Source organism: Danio rerio, chromosome 5, assembly GCF_052040795.2.
Source record: "Danio rerio strain M-AB ecotype USA chromosome 5, GRCz13ab, whole genome shotgun sequence".
In the NCBI taxonomy this organism is placed as follows: Eukaryota; Metazoa; Chordata; class Actinopteri; order Cypriniformes; family Danionidae; genus Danio; species Danio rerio.
Window position 1 is genome coordinate 33,746,503 of NC_141025.1, and position 20,210 is coordinate 33,766,712.

The window sequence follows — 20,210 nt, forward strand, 5'->3', positions numbered from 1 at the left end:
TGTTACTAAAATGGTTTATAGCTAACTGAAATGTTCAGTTCTTGATATAACATATGGATGTTATGTAATGTAAGTCAATAGTTGTAATGCAGCATCATAATGAACAAATATGCGCTAGTCATTGGTTTATATTAATAAGGAGTTCAAAAATGGTCACGTCCGTAACGCAAAATTGTAGTTGTTTAAAGCAAAGACCTGAGATGAATTGGCGATCATAATTAGTATGGACATATTTTGGCTTTGTATACAAAGTTTCATTTTATTTGTTATAATATTTATTCCACAATATAAACTTTTTCATTAAATCGTTACGGACGTGACACGTGACCGAAGCTGCGTGATGTCTTAAATATGTAGCTCATAAATCAAAAGGGCAGTAATGTTATGAAAAAGTTAGGGTAATTATTTATACTACAGACTCCAATCCTTCTGCAGAATGATTACTGTTAACATAAAGCATGGAAAAGGTGAGTCTTTAATCCCTTTTTCTAAAGCACGAAATGTGGTTGGATTATAATGAAATTTACCATTGGCACAATCCTCATATTTCATGGATAAACAAACCAATTTCCTTAAAAATTCAACAAGAGCACATCATTACAATAAAATATAGACCTTAATGAGCAAATTTAAATAGGTTTTGTTATTTTGGTCAAAAGTTTATTTTTTCATGATAAGGTTGACATTTTCATGGAATTGACCATATATATATATATATATATATATATATATATATATATATATATATATATATGTGTGTGTGTGTGTGTGTGTGTGTGTATATACATACATATATATATACATATATATATATATATATATGCTATAAAATTGCAGGTTAACCATGTCTGTATATAATAACTTACATTTGATTGCAACATTAACGTTTTACCTTTTGTAAAGCTGCTTTGAATTGAACACTAAACATACCTTACAATTGTACTATTTCACAAATATTAATAATTCACTCATAATCTACAGTATTAACACTTTACTAATACTAGTACACTGTTAACTCTCAACTAATACCCCACACTACTCCACTAATTCTCTGAAATACTTTCATAATGCTAATATTCCACACTAATCTAACATTCTAATACTTGGTTTGGTGGCTTCACCTAACAGCATAGAGCAAGGTAAAAAAAAAAAAGCAAAGCAGCTAAGATTTTATATATTGCAAACATTTCATGAAAAACCGATAGTGATGCTGCATACACAGCATGTAATTATTGTAATTCAGAGATGAAGAACTAACACTCTGCAATACTCTTCAAATGCTCTATTAATACAATTTCTCTGGAATACTCTCCTAATACACCAAGAAATAGTAATACACTACAATAATCTGCTTATACTGCACTACAATGCTCAACCAATGCCCCACAATCCTCTACAATACTCCACAATGCTACCCCAGAAACTGCTTTTGTAGAAACTGCTGATTCACTGGGATGTGGTGAGTGGTAGTTCTGTGGGCACAGATGCCTTGTTGATGCCAAAGGTAAGAGGAAAATGGTCAGACTAGTTTGAGCTGATAGAAAGGCAACAGTAATTCAAATAACCACTTGTCACAACCATTGTATGCAGAAGAGCATCTCTGAACTCACAACACGTACAACCTTGAGGCAGATGGGCTACAAATGCAGAAGACCACACCAGGTGCCACTCCTATCAGCTAAGAACAGGAAACTAAGGCTACATTTCGCAAGGGCTCACCAGAACTGGCCAATAGAAGATTGGAAAACCATTGCCTGGTCTGATGAGTACTGATTTCTGCTGCAACTTTTGGATAGTAAGGTCAGAATTTGGTTTCAAAAACACGAAAGCATGGATCCATTCTGCCTTGTATTAACAGTTCAGGCTAGTCGTGGTGGTGTAATGGTTTGGAGAATATTTTATTGGCACAATTTTGGCCTATTAGTACCAAATAAACATTGTGTCAATTCCACAGCCAACCTGAGTGTTTTGCTGACCATGTCCATCCATTTATGACCACAGTGTACCCATCCTCTATCCATCTTCTATGCGCAGCCGACAGATTTGCAGCAACTGCGTAATGCTATCATGTCAATATGGTCAAAAATGTCTAAGGAATATTTCCAGTACCTTGTTGAATCTATTAAGGCAGTTCTGAAAGCAAAAGGGGGTTCAACCCGGTACTAGTAATGTGTACCTATTAAACAGGTTGGCGATATGCACAAATATAATATTGTAAAGTAAATTATAGAATTTTTTTTTTTCATATAAATTTATTTGTGAGGGGTATACTCATATATGCTGAGCACTGTATTTATTTTATTTTTTATGTTTCGGGGGTCAATGTGGTGTTGCGTTGCTCAACTGACCATTTAAATCCATCACTATCACTTCTTTCATGTTTGTTTAACTACATTTTACAAGAATATTTAAGAGCGGTCAGTCAGACCAAACCCATTTTGGGGTTTTGGTCACCAACAAACTCCTAGTTGTGGTTACAGCCTTGCCTCTAGTCATCATTATAGTTTTTGTTCTTGGTGTGATAAGGTCTTTACTCACCCTTATGTTGTTCCAAAGCTGTATGTCTTTCTTACTGTGTAAAATATATTTTTAAAAAGGCTGGTGGCAAAACTGTTTCATTAACAATTTACTTCCATAGCTTTGGAAAAAGACAGAAAGAAAAAATATGTATTTTGTGTTCCACACACTTAAGAAAATCATGTTGGTCTGAAACAACTTGAGGATGAGTGAAATAAATAATTGCTTGATATATGTAAACTTCCCAGCCAGTCTTTTCTAGGATTTATGAAAACAATATAGCGATACATATGTGATTTCATGCAGGAAAAAAAAGAAAGAAGTAGCAGAGAGAGAGAGAAAAATGATTAAATCAGACCAGAGCTGGAATCAGTCCCTCTCTTTCAGTCCAGTCAGATACTGAGCAGGTCTTTGTGAGACCTGCGTCACAGAGAGAAGGGGACCTTGTTGATGTCTTATATGAAAGGCCAAAGGTCATCACAGGGCAAAAACAGAGAGGGGGGCGCTAAGAAACAAAAAATATTTTTAAAAAAACTTTTTTTGCACATATTCTCTATAAAATATTAAAATAAAGAGAAAACAGCCTTAAAAGGTTAATAAATCAACATTCCTTATCTCCACAAAAAAGGGAATTAAAAGTGAAAATGGAAGCAGCAAATAGAATAAAAGTGACAATATGAGCATTAAATTGTAGCATTTACAACATTGCATAATTTTAAACATATAATTCAAATCTCCATGCCTAAATAATACAATACTTACACTATCTGCACCAACCACAAGTCAAGTGAACTTCTAATAGTGAAATTAGAGATTCAAAATAGCTTAACCATGTTAAAAGTGTTAATATAACTGATTTAAACATTGACCACGTTCACATGGACATCAGAAATCGAGTTATTTGCCTTAATCTGAATAAGACAATAATGTGATAAAGGTGTTTACATGAGCTGCTTTTTGAATGTTCCTTACATGATCAGGTTTTACATGTTATAGCACATAATTCCATTAACATCATTGCATCACCACGCTATTCAAGTGATGTTTGTTTAAAAACTAATTTCAAGAGGATCACATGCTTATGATTGATCATAGCTGGTCGATGCAGGATTCACCAATGCAGGATTCACCAATCGGATGATTCCTAACTCACTTTAAATAATCAGAGTTTCTTACCTCAGCTATCTTCGTCTTGAAGTATGCCTCTTCCACCCCTACTGCTCCCTCCTTTTCCTTATCAGGACAGCACGGCGGCTCAGTGGTTAGCACTGATGCCTTACAGTAATAATTGGTAATAATTTGATAAAGGTGTTTACATCTGTACTGCACTTCAATAATGCAACTAAAATCGGAATACATGAATTAATTTGATTTTTGTTTAGTTCGATGATGACTTTAGTTGGAAAAAGGTAATTAAAAATCGCTGTTTACATGGTAGACTCTTAATCAGAGTATTGTCTTAATCATATTAAAATTGCCTCATTAGTGTCCATGTAAACATACTCAATGTAAAAATCCAAATTCTGCCATTAAATTTACTGCAAGACTGTGGCATCACTGTTCATCTCAATTAAGTGCAATGTTTAGTCATTCCAGTTCAATTACAAAGTTTCATAATAAAACAAGTCCGAGAGTCATTTACCATTTTCTTTCCAATTCACACAACCCTGCTTAAAATAAGAATTTCAGATCTATCCCTTAAAAACTTAAATAACCGATATTTGTGTGATGGCGTATTAAAATGTAATGAGATGAAATTACTTTTCAAAAAAGCTTCCTACATCAGAGGATATAAAAGGCCTTTCCAACAGCGGTTTTCATTTTTTCTTTCATCAATTTGAGCTGTCCATTTTCTGCACTCTCTCTCTGCATATATGTCAAGTTAAACATATGCACTTAGTGTGTTCCTTGTTACATACATCTGCTGGGCATATGAACATGCCTGGGCCCTCGACAACCTCAGCTAGTCAATCTTCAACTCGGAACAAAGACAAGAGCTCCCTTTCCAGTGTTTTTACGTAACTAATACAAACAATAAGACAAACTGCTGTTTATAACACTATGATGACATATATTCAGTAATGATACTGGATAGGATTAAACACTGTGATTTGGTAACTAAAAGCTCCTGTTATACTAATTTAAATGTTTTTTTTCCTAATCCAGGTTCATTCTGAAAACTTACCGATAAATACATTTCTAGAGAATGCCAAATATGTCCCAGGTTTTTTTTTTTTTTTTTTTTACATGAATGCACTAGAGGCCGCTGTGTAATTTTTTGAGATCTCAGATTTCTCGCGAGTGTCATTCGTGCCTGCTGTTCTCACGGAAATCCACCAGAAGTTGCTGTCTACTGACTGACTGATTGACTGACTGATCGATTGACTGACCCACCCTCCTCCTTCCCTAAACCCAACCAATAGTGTTTTCAAATGCACCAATTCAGTTTAAATACATTAAGCCACACATACATGTATGTATATATGTATAGGACTACGTTTTTAGAATGAGCCTATGTTGTTTGTTTTGGAGGCCTCTTACAATAAATTGACATTCATAATATGTCAATACCAATTAGCATATCTGAAGCTAAACTGAAGCCTGATGGTTCCTATGTGAATATACACTGTGCCACTGAGTTTACATTTAGCAGCAATTGCTGTCACAGCCATTATTGCTGTTCATCATATTAGTTCAACAGGAATAAATAACTGACCAAACTAAAGGCAGGCATCATGAATTCTGATTGTATGGCCATGCATGTCACGGCTTAGGAGTGAGCTTATGTGAAAATAGTTTGGAGGCTGTGATATACATCACAATTTTAAGACCTGGCGAATTCCAAAGCAATCACATGAAATTCCGCAACAAAAACAAAGAGAAAGGGTGTAAATACACTGTATCATAAGTGTTTTCACTAATAAAATTAGGTGCATTTAACTTATTATGAAGTAGGTTGTTCACCTTAAAATATTTAAACAAGTAATCCCAACTTTTTATCATATTAAGTTGTTAAACTAACTGAAATTTACTTTATTGAGAGGTTTTAAATACAAACTGTTCAAGTTATGCCCACTTAAAATTAATAAACTACTTTATTTGGATATTAAGGCAATCGCTTGCCTCAGTTTTTCTAAGTAAGGCCAACTTACAAATTATTTTACAGTGTTAATAAAGCAAAGTCTACAGTAAATCCTCTATTATGCACTCTGATGACTTTGTCATGCACAACACATAATACTGCACTCACTGTTCACTGTGTTTGTCCTCCTGATTGGTCAACTACACATAGATCAAAAAAATCGACTCATTCAGCTGCAAACACCTAAAAAATTCCTGAACTTCGGATGGTTTTTCTCACACAGTATGAAGCACAACCATATGAGCATTAATGATTTCAACACAAATTCTCTCAATGGTAAAAATGTGTGTACGTGCTCATACAACAGCAAAAAACACACCATGTCTGCCTTAACCCTTTCACTATTTTTCCCATTGGTAAACTTGGAGAATAACAAATCACACACATTTCTGTTGAGCATATGAATATGTGAAGAAACTAAAATGTGTTACTAATCAACGCATATCAAGTGAAACTAGTGCAGACAAAAACTTTTTGCGCACTTTGATCTTTTGATCTCTCAAACCTTTTAGATTCACAAACAGCTACATTACACGCTGCATAATAGCTACTATTTGAAAAAGCACAATAGGGCACTTTAAAAGTGGTTTCTAATTTAGTGTTTAGAAAATTGTTATATGTTGCGAGACATTTAATAGCAATTTATCCAAGAGTAAATCTGCAGATTCCATTTTGTTTTCTGATTTACATCTATGAAATAATGAGAACGATTACTGCTGTTTGATTTACATGTCCGTCAGACATCCTTTTACTCTGTAAGTGGGAGGTTCTTGACCTGAATAAGCTGCAACGATGACCAGACATTATAGTCTATGGTCTAGTTATGCAAAAGTATTGTTATGGAGATTATTATGCAATAGAAAAAAGCAGATCACTGATATTTTTCTTCATTGTACAGCTACTGCTTATTCGATGATAAATCAAGACAATGCTAATTTAACAGACCCATCTGTGGTGAGTTTAACAAACATTTAACAAGCATTAAATAACAACATATTATGAATAGTACAAGTAATTCATCCAACAATGATTCTGTTATTATTGACTCATGTCAAATAAGCTTTTCTCTCATACTAAAAGCGGATGTGAACAAGTATTGGCAAATTCATTTATTTTTTTTATCCACTTTGATGGAAAAGAGCAGCATGGATATTATTCTAAATCATTTATTTTGTGTTCCAGAGAAGAACGGAAGTCATACAAGTCTTTAAAGACATGACAATGAGTAAACAATGGCGAAAATGTGTTTTGAGGGTAAAAACTACTCCTTTAACATTTTTGAACTTTAAGTCAAACATTACTTTAACAATTCACAGTTTTATCCCTTCATTTCCAGTGATTTTTTTTATTCTGTCCTCCTGCTGTCGGCAATAAATCTGCATGTTGAGTGTTTAAAGATTAATGTTTCTCTCTCTCTCTGCATCTCTCCCTCTCCCTCCTGCCCTCTCTCTCTCTCTCTCTCGATCCCCGCATTCTTTCTTCGTTTCAACACCCCGGCAGTACCCTCACGTATGCATATGTAAATGGCTCTGCCTCTGAGCCGGTGGAAGTAATTGTATGCATTTTTAACTGGCCAATCGACTGACAGATAGGCATAGATTGTCTCGTCTAGCTCTCTTCCTCTCTCTCTCTCTTTCTATCTCATTCTCCCTCACGCAAACACACACACACACGCTCAGTGATTTTTTTTTTATTTTTAGCTCTGTGCCTCCCCCTCCAGATGCACAGGAATCATTATGTGGTGGTGGTCTGCTATAGGGCGATTAGAAACTAAAAATCTCTCACTCTTCTTACCCTCCAGTGAGATATTCTTAATACATGTTCTTCTGTGTGTTTGCCTATCATAGGTTTGATGAGCTTCTATATTTTTAAATAAAAATAAAAGTCACCATTAAGAAAAAAAGCTATTTTAAGAATATGTTTCTTTAAAATTAAAACTTATATTATTGAAGTTTTAAATTACGTTCTTAGTCTTTCTGCAGAACAAAAAGCAATACATTTTATACTAAAGAAGGTTGATTTGTCCTGGATATTACGAGATGGCGCAGAAACACTATTTAAGTCCCTTCGACTTAAAGACTTCACAATGCAAGTCTACTACACGCATTTAGCTTTGAGAAAAATAGACCAAATTTTGCATTGGTGTTGCCCTCAATTATAAAACTAATATTTTACAGTTTTGTGTGCTAGATCAACATGTTCATTAAATACATCTAAGAAGTATAAGAAATACGAGTTAAATCAGAGTAAACAATGACACAGTTTGGTTACTAGCATTAAAATGGCTGCCACACATAAAAGCTGTCTATCTGTTCCGGAATAAACACTTTGTTTAGGTATTGGAATTTTTAAAAATAACCTCTTATATTTAAAGTGAAACAGATATAAGTGAATGAAAACATCCTGCAAGTTTTAAATTAGTAGTATTTTAAATTAGTATTGTGCACTTTGTAAAATTATTGTTCTCAAAGAGTCAATTCAGAGCCATTAAAACAAGTTATTTTTTGAACGGATCCCAAGCAAAACATGTTGACATCAACATGAAACGTTAGCAAAGTGCCTGCACAAATCTGGAATAGAATCATGTTGAGAAGAGTGTGAAAGAAAATCCTTTTTTTCCACCAAAGTACAAGACTGGGATGAGTCAATGTTTAAAGTTCATATTTACAGCAGTAAAGCCCCAAACTTGTGGTATTTTACTGATAACTGCTACAGGACAGCAACATAAATGTAAATAATGCGAGATTTACAACCCAGATGTTACTGAAGAATGGTTCATCATCAGTATTTTTCATTAAAGAATGCTTCTTCGTTAAACTCATGTTTGGTAGGCACTAATAGCTTAGTGGTCAAATGCGTCGATATAAAGCACTGGAGGTTCTTACGTTGACCAGAGTTCAATTTCCGGCTCAGGGTCCTTTACCTTCCCCTCCCTCTCTGCTCCCCTCGATTTGCTGTCAATACTCTCATCTGTCCAATCCATTAAAGGTTAAAACCCCCTAAATTATTATTTAAAAAACCATGTTGCCTGTTAATATGCTGAAGAAAAAACCTTCAGCACTTTTAAGATTTAATTTTCTATATTACAGTGCTCAGCAAAAATAAGTAGATCCCTCACAAATCTCTCTTTGAAATTCATATTTTTAATAGGAGGCTATACAATATTATATTTTTGCATATACATTAGATTAGTCAGTACTAATGACAAATTTGGAGCTGATTTAACAAAATAACTTACAATAACAGTCCAAAAACTAGTACACCCAAATTTATATGTTATAGAAAAATATGAAATAAAAAATTTTAAAAAAGGAAAAAATCAAGAGAAGCAAAAAAAAAGAGAAAATTTTAGTTGAAATTGTTGTAATTTGTTTTTGCAATATTTTGCTTGAATTTAATTGTATTATATTTCAACTTCCAAATATTTTTAGTGACTAAAATATTATTTAATAACTATATCTGTTTAATAAATCTGTTCTGTTTAAATGGACCAAAATACTACATTGCCTATATTTCACTGGGAAATTGATACATTTTAACAATTGATTCATTTTAAAAATGGGGTGTATTCAATTATGCTGAGCACTGTATGTCAACTGACAAGCAGCTTACATTCCAGACATCTTCCTTACATCAATCACATCTAAGTGCCGAAAGCTTGTAACATGATTTTATGAATGACCAGTAGCCATAGTTTCAGATAAAAATTCTCAAAAAAATTTCTACTGAAGTCACCTACATTTTGAATTACTTTTATCTCTGATATTAACAGCTAATTAACACAAATATCTTTTGTGCTTGTCCATTAAAAACTTTTGTAAATTCCAAGCCATTCATTTCATAATTGCCATAGATTCAGTCACTTACTGTCAGTAGATGAACAGATTTTGCATTTGTTAAATTAGATTCAGCACATGATGACTATAACAGATCAACAATGCCACAATTTTCTGTTCCTTCATTGCTGTTTCTTTGCATTTTCAGTTTTGTGACAGTTTTAGCTGTGATACAAACAATGTCAACTTCCATGACAACAGAAGACATGTTGTAATGCTCCATTTGTGTAATTACTGTTTTCCAGTTTCTTTGTCAAATGAACAGCTTTTTCAGGAAGACAACTGCATTCAGATTAGTGCTTTCTGATTATAGGGATGGATATGATATAAAAGGCAGATTAGAAAACTTTTGTAACATATTCAACTTAACTTTGTGAAACTGTCTATACTACAAAGTATTAAACATGTTAATGAATGAGATAGCAAATCAATAAGCAAATTAAGATATTGAAAATAACTAGCTAGTCTGAACCATTCAGTTCAAAGGAATATGCTTGTTCTAGAAATCACTCATAACAACAATTCTATGCTTTTTTCTTATTATTTAAGGGTGTTGCCTAAAATAAAATTGACAGGACCAGTTTCTTTTTGGGTAGATATGCAGAAGTCAAAGATGACTCCACTGAGCATCACTTCATGTCCCAGTGCATTGTCATGGCTGAAGCAGCTTTAGGACATTTTCTGATAGTCTCTCCTGTTCCACCTTTTTTCCTTCATAACTCATTTTCAGTCTTATGAACATGAACATACTCAAAGTTATCGGTAAGCTTTGACTGTTTATATGAGACTATAAGAAGTCTTCACAAGACAATCACAAAACAATACAGGCTTTCCTTCTTTTGTAAAAACTACTGTTTGTCTCTAAAATAAACAACCATGTTTATTTGTAATGCTGCACAGAGAGCTTGAAGATAAAGCAAAACATTTGTCTCCTGAAGTAGCATTGAGACTAATAAAATTTTGTTGTGATAAAAAAGGGGAGGATTTCACCTTCAATAATTGGGAAAATTTGTTGTTGCACTTCAACTAACTGCCTCTTCGTTGTAGCAATTCCAAATTATTAATCAGGGTCATTTAACAGAGAATTGCTCACTATATAACTCGCTCAAAATGAGTTGTAGATTGCATATAGAATCACTTGTAGCTTAAGTAATGCCATCTGTTTGACATTGCTTCACAGGGATTGACAGAAACATTTAGGAATATGGTGTTGGCTGTTGTCCAAATGTGATTATAATGTAATCTGTACCAACATCCCAGAGGAAGTGTACATTGCAGGTCTAATTTCCAGAAAATTATTTGGACAAGTTGCACATGTTGTGCAGCCAATTGTGGTGCTCAGTGACTTAAGTTCATCACCATAACTAGCCGGGTTAACAGGGTGTCAAACGCTCTTAATGAAACTGCTTTGTTCTCAATATATCATTACTAATCCAGATATTCCCAGATATGCCTAAAAATTTGTTCACAAACTAATAATCTCTCGACATTTTGGTATATTGGGTGTGTCAAGGCTGAAATTGTTCATACTCCTGGCAAATTCTGACCTAAATTTACAAAAAACTATTTTTACTTGAAGGGCACCTATGATGAAAATCATCTTTTGTAAGCTGTTTGTACAGAACTGTGTGTAGTGTGTCCACAGCCATTTTGGGGTGATATAAAGACAATAAGTCTCTTTTTTAAACGCAGTAATGTATAAAGTCGCATCAACAAGACAGGACGCAAAGCAACTGGGATAAAAAAGATCTGTTCAGCTCTCTGTGATCATTAATCATCATCAAATGTGATCAAGAGTGAGCTTTACAAGTTGCATGTTTGTAATGAATTACATCGATTTTACCGTCTTTATCACCACAGCCACGTGTCAGTACAATTATAAAAGAAGACGCTTCAATCCCAGTTTGTGGACGTTACATCAGGTTTATTTTGTACATTAACATAACGGATATTCATACAGCAGTGGATATTAATGTGTATCCTGACACATTTGCGTGCAAAAATGGTGCAAAGTTAAATGCACACGATTTGTATGTGTCTGTGTGCGTGTGTCTGTGTGTGTGTGTGTGCGGCGTGCGTAGTGAACTTTGTAACGACACTGTGTGTGACTCATCGTGGCAACTCCACAACAAGTACATCAAATAATCTTTGGTAAAGTTTTTACTGTAGTATTTTTCACAAACGTTACGTGAGATCTGCTTCCTTCATGTCTGTCACTGTGCTGTTTATCTGACGCAGTTGAGGCGGAGGCTGAGGCACACTCTGACAGGCACATGGGAACGGTGGGCAGGGAGAACTAGCCTTAAAGGCACAGGAAACAAAAACAGCTACATTGTGTTCAGAGCAGAAAATTCTAATGATCTGAAAGGTATAATAAATAATCTGATGAGTGTTTTGAGCTGAAACTTTACAGACACGTTTTGGAGACACAAAAGACTTATCTTAAATCTGGAAATAGGGGTAAAATAGGAGCTAAAATATGTTTTTTCCACAATGATGCCTCTTGTACATTCATTCATTCAATTTCTTTTCGGCTTAGTCCCTTTATTTTTCAGGGGTAGCCACAGCGAAATGAACCATCAACTTATCCAGCATATGTTTTACGTAGCCGCAACCCATCACTGGAAAACATCCATCCACTCTCATTCACACACATACACTACAGACAAGTGCTACTTACTGCGCCACCGTGACACAGACTTTTGTACATTGTCTTATTATCTTTTGGGAAAGCTTGTGTCATTTCCGTTCAAAAAAAAATCTTGCCGGTTGAATTAAAGTTAAAAAAAAAACTTTAAATCAGAATTTCCTAGGGGTATGAATAATTTCAGGCTATATATAGTAGTATCTGTGAAAAATGAAAATGTGAAAAGTGTTCATTGTATAAATACAAGTGTGACATCCCTAAAATCAGTAGATAAAGTGTTCATTAACAAACTCATTTGTCACATGCAACTATATTCTGAGGATTTAGTTCAGCTTAACACTGAGAGAAACAACATATTCAGCACAAGACATTGGTCCATACAAAGTGAGATCCCATTAGATTATCTACTGTCTTAAAGTAGTATTAAGTAAAAATGTTTTACAGAAAAAAAAAAATTCTTAATGTCCTTTTTCTTTTAGTGAATTTAACTTTTACTTTACCAAAACACTTTTTACTGGCCTGTAATCTCAGAAATTGTGAAGCAATGGGACACAACACATATGTATATTACATAAATATCTTCCATAATTTCAAACACCTTGCAGCAAAATTAAGAGAAAACTATCCTAAATTGATATGACTCTCAGTATAAGTACTAATATATCAAAATAACTTATCAATTCCACTTAAAGCTACTCCATCTGTGTAAATTAAGCAGATATTCCTCTTTCATCTTATGTCAACACAACCATGCAGCACTGCTGTGGAGGATTTTCAGTGCCGCAGCAATGTACAGGCAGCAGCGACACACAAGGTGTCATCACGACCACAAATCACTTCCTTGTGAGTGTTTCTCTCTTACCACCCCCCCCACCCCAACCCAACTCTCTTTTTCTTCCTCTCTCTGTCTTTTTCACCTCTCCAGCGCGCCATATAGGACGGAGTTAGTATATATCTCAATTAGAGAGCAGGGGTTGGAGAGGGGGAGGGCTTGTGTCCAGGATGACTCCTCCCCCCGGTGCCCCGCACCAACCCACTTAAAGTGGAAGAAGCAGCACAGTGCCGTCTGGAGCCCTGTCAGTCAAAAGCCCTGCGGCCCTTTATGCAAATCAGTCTGTCTGTGCTGGACCGTGAGGGGAGGGGGAAACATGTCTAGATTTGTTTGTCATCCGTTATGCCCTCCTCTTCAATTCTTCCACTTCGTCTCTCACACACACACACACACACAGGCAAACACACACGCTACTATCTTCTGTCTTTCCCTCTACTTCACCTTCCCTCATGGTATGCCTTGACACTTTTATTCCTCCTTTTTTCCTCTACTTCTCTCTCAGGTCCCATAACCTGTCCACTTCTACAGCCTTGAGATGAGAAATTGTGACATAGCTGTGAAACTGGGAACCAGTGAGGTGAAGCATGCAATGCTACTGGGCTCTAGAAACTGGGTCGCATAAAAAGGGAGGCTAGACGTGTGCGTGTGTGCACATGACAAAAAAATCTTAAAGAGGTCTTGTTTTCAAAAAGGTGTGGATTAAAGTTGATTATAGATAACGTATAAATACATATTTATTTATAAAAACAAAAAATAAAATGCCTTTTAATAAACATGCTCTTCTATAGGTCAACTATATAATTGTTAATAGTTTTGGAGTGCTTTGAAAAAAGCAGAGGGTCTATTTACAGGGTATACGCAGAAATCCTAAAGGTAATTTCAATACATTTTTCAGACTTTTTAAAGACCATCTTAGAATATTTTAAGACCTCATTAGCACTTTAGGTTCTAATCAGTGTCTAACCTTTTAACTTAATAAACAATTGTTATCAAACAGTAGTTTTTAAATTAATCAATTGAGCACAACCATGCAATAGATCTCTGATAAGCTCGGAAAAAAACAAAGCTTGAAAAAATAAATTACGCGGTTGCTTTCCGCGACAGGCTTCAGCCGCTCATCGTTCTCCAACCAGGAGTATGCAAACTTACATTTTCCCAATTTACCGTCTGTTTCGCTCTGGTTTTGCTACATGTGAAGAACCTTAAATCATTTGTCGCAAATTACGTGACATCACCCGGACGGAGGAGCCTTGCTGGACGCGCCCCAACCCAAACCAATCGCATGGATCAAGCACGCTGTTAACATTAAGAGGAAAATAAATATATTTATGCTTTTTTGGAGTCAAACACTTTGGACAATGCTTGAACAAAATTTAAGACCTCGTAAAAACGCAATAAAGACTTTTAATACCTTTTAAGGGCCTTGATTTACACATAATTGATTAATTTCTTTTTAAAAACTTTTATTACTTTTTAAGCCCCCGCGAACACCCTGATTTCAAGTGTTCACACTTTGCTGATTATTGATAATAAAGCACATTTGGCATGCTGTCATAGGATATCATGATAAGCCCGGGTCTCCCTCCTGTTTAAAGAGTGAAAGGAGAGTTTGGCCGGGTCTCCCTACCGTTTGAAGAGCGAGAGAAGAGTTTGAGCTCAGGTAGGTCTCGAGAACTCCTCTGCTTGTGAACGTGCTGGGATATAGCTGGCTAAGAGTTTGTCTTAAGATGCTACTTTGGAGTAGTCAATTTACTTATGGTGTATGTCTTTAGACAGTGGGAAACCCAGGGAAAACCCACACGAGCACTGGGAGAACATGCAAACTCCGCACAGAAACAGAGACCGGCCTAGTGAGGGGCCGAACCAGCGGCGTTCCTGCTGTGAGGCAACAGTGCTAACCCCTGGGCCGCCATGCTGCCCTATCAGGAGATGGGGAGAAGATGACTAAAGTGGAAAATTCAAATTATTTATAGTGTGTCAGTATTCATTTGATTGGTGCAATATGCAGAGCTGATGCGGTTCTATCCGTGTTCAATCATAAGCGCGTGATCCTCTCGAAATTAGTTTATAAATAAACCGCACTTAAAAATTCCATGAGAAAGATTGCAAATCCCTCAACACCCTCACTAAAATAATACAAACTTTCAATAATCGGAGAAAAGAAAGTTTTAGAAAACAAGATGTCTTAGTGCATCCCTTTGGAAGACCCCCTGTTGTGAAATTCCTTCGAGATATCAAAGTAAAGCAGACAATTATGACAAGCTGTGAAACTTTAAAAACCGATGACCAAATATTCTTCATCACCACAAGAGTGAAAGCATCTTCATTAACATAAATAGACACACCAGGCAAAATTTTTATCTAAATAAAAAATACAAATAGCTCTGACAAATCCTCTGATTGTTTTATCTAAACAAAAATCTTCAAAAGTAGCAACATTGGGACTGCATTATTCTTAAATGACGACAGGATTAATGGATGTTGCTGTAGTAAATTACAGCAAAAACAAGTATGCTGGATGTTGTCTCTAATTGACAGGATACAGATGTCATGCTAAATACCTTGTTAAATTTTAAAAAGCTAAATCTTTGCTCAGAACTGCAACATGTAACTAAAAATACACTTCAAAGGTAGACTAAAGTGTACTTAATTGCAGATTTATTCATAGTTAGATTTCATAAAGGCTGCTACATCCTTTTTTTGTTTCTGCATTGTAAAGTCAATTCACAGGGGTTAACATGTTTGAGGAAGTTAAGAGTGAGGAAAAACTCGCTCCAATGACATGCCGAAACTAGATCTGAAAGAGGGTGTGTGTGTTGGTAGTATCAGAACTCACCTGTGGAGACCTGTTGTCGTTCTCTTTCTTGTCTGAAGACACATGTGTGAGAACAGCTCCTTTACAGCACATGGCTTGTGATTTCAGACTCCTGAAAGACCACATAATCACGACCGTTAATCATAACCTCAATCTGACAAACTCAACAAAAGTAACTAAAAATGTAATGTTTTATTAAATACTACATTTTTCCTCTCACTAGGACCAGGCACAACAGAAAGAGGCAGAGTTTACTAGTACTGTTTAGGCTTTCACTCAGAATGTGTACTTCTGCAATTTTTGAGGCTATTATGCCTCAAAATTGTAACATGTAGAGAAAAACTTTGCAGTTTAAGTTGATTTATCTCATATAATGCGTAAAAAGTACTTTACCTTTTAAGGATATGTGATGATAGTTTAATAGTTTAATTCGGCTTAGTTCCTTTATTCATCAGGGGTTGCCACAGCAGAATGAATCGCCAACTTATACAGCATATGTTTACGCAGCTAATGCCCTTCCAGCTGCAACCCATCTCTGAGAAATATCTATATACACTCATTCACACTCATACACTACTGACTATTTAGCCTACCCAATTCACCTGTACCGCATGTCTTTGGACTGTGGGAGGAACCGTAGCACCTGTAGGAAACCCACACAAACGAAAACATGCAAACTCCACACAGAAACGGCAACTGATCCAGCCGAGGCTCGAACCACTGACCTTCTTGCTGTGAGACGAAAGCACTACCTACTGCGCCACCGCATCGCCAGTTTAATATCAGATACATTGTAAATTGTTTGTAAATACTTCAATTACAAACACCAAAATTAAATAGTTTCATTCATAAATACTACTGAATAGAAATGTATAAAAGCATTGCACGCACAAGATGTGTAAAATATGCTCAATAAAGTAAAAAAAAAACTTTACACTGGTTAACGAAAAGCCAGTGTTGCCAACTTAGCAATTTTGTTGCTTAAAATTAGCAACTTTCATACTACCCTAGCAACTTTTCTTTTTTAAAAAGCACCTAGCACCAGCTTTAGCCATTTTTAACATTCACCTAGCTACTTTTAGCAATTTTTAAAAAGTGACTTAAAAAAGCAGTGGCTGCAGGTTTCACTAAGAAGGGTAAATTGCTAGCTCTAAGTGCTTTTCAATACTGTTAATTTACTGATATTTCTTAACATGTATAATTGTTGTTAATTTAGGCAGCAATAAATTCCAATGGTGCTATAATTGTTGTCACTTTCACAAATGTGTTAATTTCACAAGTTAACTACACGAGCTGTGATTGTTTAAAAGAATGCAACTACTCATTATCGGTGTTATATTTCAAAATAAAAAATTTGTATCAAAAGTGTTTGTGTTACTTTTACAAATAGTCATCTATATTTTTCATACAAACCTTAATGGAGGGCAACGCAGTGGCGCAGCAGGTAGTGCTGTTTCCTCACAGCATGAAGGTCGCTGGTTCGAGCCTTGGCTGGGACAGTAGGCGTTTCTGTGTGGAGTTTCATGTTCTCCCTGTGTTCGCGTGGGTTTTCTTCGGGTGCTCCGGTTTCCCCAATAGTCCAAAGACGTGGTACAAAACGTGCTGGATAAGTTGGCGGTTCATTCCACTGTGGCAACCCCGGATTAATACAGGGACTCAGCTGAAAAGAAAATGAATGATTGAATCTTAATGGACATATTTCAAATAATGTTTTTGCTGAGATGGCCAGACAATATGGGAAAACATTAATTGTTTTGTATACGACATAAAGATGTAGTTTTGAATTTTGATTACGCAATTAAGTCATCACGTAAATTAATATGTTAATAAGAAGCTATTCATTGTGCATCTGGATGCATTGTTTTAATATAATATAATACACGGCGCCTCATAGAGTAGAGACATGACATGCTTAAGTTTGTCAGATACTACTTAATGACGTCACTGATATGTAAATTAGTGTTTGATGTCATCTGGCAACATTTAGCTACTTTTCGGGCAGGCTTTAGCTACTTTTCATTGAAAATAGTTGGCAACTCTGCGAAAAGCTTTACACACACTTGAGAGGAGCAACTGAAAATCTTATACTTACATACTATACAGCTAGTGGAAAACCATATGTGACTAAAGAGATATGTCTGGTGGAGCTGGGTGATTAATCGAAAAGTAATCGAAATTGACATTCAGAAAATATAATCAATTAAATTTTTCCAGGTCTATTTTTTAAATTACTTTTCCTGCCGTGTGTAGTCACGTGACCCCGCTCTGTTTTATACTTGTGATCTCAGGTCAAATTGCACTACAGGTTGCACTACATTGCCGATGATTGGAAGCTGCACTAGAGATACCTTGAGATGGCATATTTTCTATTACAATAAAATATTTGTTTACAGAAGATGCAAGAAATGCACCGTTTACAATATTATTTTCAGGATGTGCAAGAGTTATTTTATTTAGAAGATATACTGCTTATTTTCTACTTTTAATATGAAAAACACTGAAAATAATTTAAGTTATTTACTTTCGTTTCATTCGTTTTAGGCAATGTGTGTTTTAATTTCAGTTGTTCAACACTGATGTTCAATAAATAATCATAGATAGTAGTGTGTTTCCTTCAACTATTATTTTAAAATCAAGTAATGCTCCCTTCGTATAGAAATCTCTCACTTGTAATATTTGAGCATATTTACAGTACAAAACGTTTGTCCATGAAATATGAGGGCAATAAATAAATAAAATAATCGTTCATTAATCATAATTGAGTCAAAATGCTCAATTAATCGAGATATAAATTTTATGTCTGGTTTTTAAAAAGTAAGCATAAAGTTCCACAATTACAACATAGAAAATGTAGTACATCCTGATTACACACATACTACAGACATTCATCCAATATAGAATGTAGTGTAGTGGTTGCCACATAAGTTTTAATTCAGCTATTGTGGCAAATAGAGAAGAAAAACGTCATGTAAGCAGACAAGTAGTCAAGTAAAAAACTGCAGGTGTGTGTATTGGAAAAAGCCTTGATAAACAGATGCAATGAGCCCAATGTTGAGTAAAAAACCGTACATAAGTTAAGTTACACATAACGTTAGGCCAAAACTACGTCTGGACTCACAGTACTGCAAGTACCTGTGTGTACTACATCCACTGTATGTAACTTACTACGTGCACCAAATAAACACTTTACTGTGCCACGAGGTTACGGGACAGAATTAATAAATGAAAGTGAAGGGAAGAAATAGATGCGGCAAGGTCATGATAATTACAATATAACAACTGATATCTTTACAATAATAGTGCTCATGTTTATGCTAACGGTAACGTTATAAAACGTCTGAGAGGTAAGTTCAGTTCAAAACGCGCCGCAAGGTTTTGTTTGTTTCGATTGCATCCGTATACAAACCGACTGTTATATAACTTAACGTTAATTACTTTCACACACACACACACAGTTAAGCAATAAACGATAGTGAAAATGCTACATTTTCAGGACTCACCGCCATATTTTCGTGAAATCTGAGCTGGTCTTATAACATATTCACATCACAGAGCTTGCTTTGTGTTGGTGAGGGAGTCGTTTACACGCGCGTCATGTGTAACGTTAGCTCGTTTTAGTTTGGTAACTTACAGAATCTTTAGTGTGTTTGTGTGTCTTCCGAGCGTTTTAGATCTAATCATCCACTTTAGATGCTTCCGTCCTTTTTGTGGTTCAACTAGATCCCTTCAAATTCAGCTAACTGCATTCAGAGCTGTCGGTTGATTTTTATTAGTCACTGTTGCTATGGTTGCCGATCATTTTCGCGGTATTCCACACAAGTGGCTACAATTGTCTTTGTTTTTCTTCATTTTTATAAATTTTTGTTAGTTTGACTTTGTATATTATTTTGAAATTTGCAATTATTAAAAAAAAAGAATAAGCTACTTATAAGCAAAAGTCAGCAAATTGTAATTTCCTTTAACTACATTTCAAAATACATTTCAAAATGCAAAAGCCTATAAATGACATCTGAAATTTTCTTCTAAAATTATCATTTTCTTCTCAGATTCATGTCTGTAGGTTCAGTCATTTCACTTATCACACATCAAAGTGAATTTGATATGAAATCACATACATCAATATTTTAACGATTTCTAGAATTAATTCATCACTTTCTGGCCATCGGATATTAGGCGTGTTTATATATTTTGCGATTGTGATTTTCGAAAATATTACATAATTTTGTAAATGTTTATTATTACCATTTGTTGGGCCTCCCCATACAGTTTAATAGAATTTTTAGAACTTGATTTAGTTTAATAGAACCCAGAAGCCGCTTTGCATGACATCACACATAACAAGCAGATTTAAAGGAATACTCAGATTTACACTACCAGTCAAAGGTTTAGACTTGTTATTTTTGTTGAAAGAAGTATGCTTA

At 35.2% G+C, this 20,210-nt stretch overlaps 1 long non-coding RNA gene across 13 annotated transcripts in view; it reads right to left on the reverse strand.

Annotated features, from left to right (window-relative positions):
- LOC147844026 (uncharacterized) overlaps window positions 1–19,592 on the reverse strand; it is a 197,511-nt gene extending 177,919 nt beyond the window's left edge. For 4 of the 13 annotated variants that reach the window (XR_015491343.1, XR_015491344.1, XR_015491345.1 and 1 more), the window contains exons 1-2: window positions 19,290–19,582; window positions 15,811–15,901 (exon numbers count right to left, since the gene is read on the reverse strand). This is a non-coding gene — a long non-coding RNA (uncharacterized LOC147844026). Of the gene's footprint in view, window positions 1–15,810; window positions 15,902–17,202; window positions 18,786–18,874 lie in introns of all 13 variants that reach the window. The other 9 variants (XR_015491339.1, XR_015491340.1, XR_015491341.1 and 6 more) reach the window with 6 other exon arrangements.
- Between the last annotated feature and the right edge of the window lie 618 nt (window positions 19,593–20,210).